Raw genomic sequence first — 3,612 nt, 5'->3', positions numbered from 1 at the left:
TTACGACTTGTTCGTATGGTCTTAATAATTTTCAAAATTATTCCTTTACTTCATTCATAAATTCTTTGAACAAATTCAAAGAATCATACTTTGTGTCAACCACACATATTCACAACTACTAAGCTAATTAGTAATGTAAATGAAGTAAAAGGAATAAAATTATATCTAGCAAATAATTAGTTTAGTGGTTCATATACATCTCATATGTATATATTTCAAATAGATCAAATGTCACTTTGCCTTAGTTGGTAATTGACATACTGAACTATTTTCAAAAGTGGAACTCACATCCTTCAAATGATATAAATCAAATGAGTCCAAAAATTCTTATCCATGGAGTATGGAAATGTGTGTCTCACCTATTAGTACTAAACAATATTAATTGCCACTAATTTACAAGGTTCAAATCTTATTTGATCCTTATTCATCATTGTTACAGATAAGGTTATTAAGTTGATGGAACTCAATTCCATTACTCAATTAGAACAATAGAATAGAAAACATTATTTGGATAATGAAACAACACTTGTCTATTATTCAAACAATCAGTCCTTTTTCTTGTCAATACAAGGTTTAGGTCCAATGTTTCTATTATTAAATGAAACATAATAACAATTATTTGGTTTCATGTCAAACTCAACTTCTACGATCAATGAAACTATTTCATTCTAAACGTAGGTTGACTTTGTCTATGGTCAAATTTTCACTTCTTTAAAACAACTTCATATTTCAACAAATATGAAATTAACAACTGGTATCATATACCTAAGATAAAAAGTGGATAATTTAACTTTCTATAACAAGGTCTATGAAGAAGTCTTACTTCTTTCTTCCACTTTAACTCTTTCAAAATCATTAGTAGTTTTTCTCGTATTTGAGAGAACCATTCTCAATACATGTACCAATTCAGAAACTCCTTTCTGAACTATTTATCCTTCGTAAGGACATTTTACAGTAAAATATAAAATATATGCCAAATATATCTAACTACGAAAATAAGAATATTTGTATCATGATTAAAACATATTTAACTAGGTCTTTAATTAAATATGCTCCCACTATTTTACTCAAACCAAATGACCCTCGACATTTGATTCGGAAAATCTCGTTGGAAGATTTTCTAGTGGGAATGAGATCCATATTTTACTATGTTCTAAGTCAGCGTTGGACTGATTACACAAAACATAGTTATTTTAGGTAGGAAACTCCTTTCCAATTGTATCTCATACAACTCTCATATCCTTTTCGTTGGCAAAGACTGTCTTTCTAGAAGAAATGTAGTTTTGCCAACGACTTGTAACAAAAACAGGCGTTGCCCAAAATCAAATTTCTTGTAGTTTTATCAATATAGACAATGCACTTTACGTTGGCAAAACCTACATTGATCGATATTGATCTTGAAGGGTGCTAAATGTTGGAAAGCTTTCAACTTAATATTTCTTTTAAGTGATTTTAATTAAATTTAATCTCACCGTATTTTGTATCTCATACAAAACGTGTTTCAATTTACATGACACTCATGTAAATATATGTTTAACAATTATATAAAATATTCAAAACATATATAATTAAAACATTCATCTCATGCATCACATACATAAAATAAACTAAGGTAGTATAGTTATGGCCTCCTAAAATAAAAGAATTAAATAAACTAATTTATTACAATTCTTTGACCCTCGAGCAAACTTTTCAAGTTACTCCGTCGACATCATTCGTTTGGCTTTGTCTCCCGTCATCACGAGCAATTACAATTATTTAAAATAAATAAAGTAAGTAAATTATTACGACACGCAGGCCGTATTTATAAAATAATAAACCACGACACGCAGGTCGTATTTAAACCAAATAAAATAAACGGCAAACACGCTAAGGCCATAACTATATACCTCTAAGAATTAATTGATTAAAATTTAATCAATTAAAATAATCAATTATAGTATTGCACTATTATTATTAATCTCAAAATTTGAATACATAAAATTAATTCAAATAATTAATTTAAAACAGAATCAAACATTTTGATTCACACACTTTTAAAGTGCCAAATAAATTAAATTTGAATCAAATCTTTTAATTCACAATTAAATCTTTTTATTCAAAACCAAAACAAATTTATGCAAATTGAGCAAATTATTTTGAATAAAATTATTGACGATTCTCCAATCATCAAATATAGTAATTTAATTAAAACTCTTTTAATTAATAATCAATTTTGTAGTATCAAATCACATCTTAACAATTAAGAGCCAATCGTAACAAATCAGAGTTTTTATTTGTCTCACAAATATATTTATATCATAAATATAGCTTCCAATTTGTTACAAGCAGTATGGAAAATATTTCCAGAGACTATACATATTAAAAGCAACTTCAGTCAAGTTTGTTATATCCAATAACAACCAATTCACGTTTTATCAAATTGTATATATCTCATATATAAAATAAGTGATAAAGAGAATATTGAATCATATTCAAAACTAGAGAATTTGTTATTGAAGCACATATAGCCACATAATAAAGAAAATATCAACATATAATCTAAATTATGCATATAAACTTTTGATACTGGTATAGCAGATCACACATAGGGATTAAAATATTGTTAACATGTTGCTTCTTCAAATTAAACGTGAAAGCAAAATCAAGCACATGAATCAAAACACCTTTAAAATATTGCGTCAATATAATTATTATAATAGTTTTGAATCTAATAATAATAAAATTATATACTAGTTTTCGAATCAAATTCCATCTGCTCCAACCATTGAAGCATAAAACTAGTAATTATCATTCAAGTATATATCACATATATACAGAACAAAACCAGAATGCTTTTCACGAAGAACAACATATATACAATTAAATAGATTTATATAATTATGAATATAACACTATATAAACATCAATATATATCAATCCGATTTGAATATAATGATTTAATTAGAACCGAAGCTCTGATACCACTAAAGGGATTTAAGAGGGGTTTTTCAAAATAATTAATCCTCTTAGCGGAACAATCCCGATGAACGGATCTTGATTAAACCATTAATCACAAATCAAAGAACACAAAACCACAAGTTTATGTGTTTACCTCTTGAAGTGCAGAATCTTTGAGGTAGAAACTATTTCTGATCACGAGCAAAGCAAAGTAGCGATGCATCTACTCAGTCCACACGAACAGAACTTCTCCAATGACCGGTGCTAGCCAATTTCACCAGAGATTCAGAGAGAATAGGGTTTAGAGAGCGGCGGCTAGGTTTCACTTTGTAAATTAGGTTATAAGCTTACAAAACTTCATCACAAGGGTTCTATTTATAAAACCACTTGTGTGGTCATCAAACCAAGCATTGCACCGTACCTTACGGTGGACCGCATTTCTCTATTTTCATAAATTAAATAATAAGTCATACTTAATTATTTAATTACTAATAAGTCCTACTTATTATTTGATAAATAAGTCTTACCTGTCTATTTCTCTCATCTATCTGTTCTTTGTGTGTGACCCTATAAGTTCTCGTAACGTTGGCGATAATATTAAATCACATATTTAATATTATAAACAGTGAGCGGTATCTAGCAACACATCACTGCTACCCAAGTGACGAGAAT

The sequence above is a fragment of the Trifolium pratense genome, linkage group LG4 (assembly GCF_020283565.1).
Source record: "Trifolium pratense cultivar HEN17-A07 linkage group LG4, ARS_RC_1.1, whole genome shotgun sequence".
Lineage (NCBI taxonomy): Eukaryota > Viridiplantae > Streptophyta > Magnoliopsida > Fabales > Fabaceae > Trifolium > Trifolium pratense.
This window is presented reverse-complemented; position numbering follows the sequence as displayed.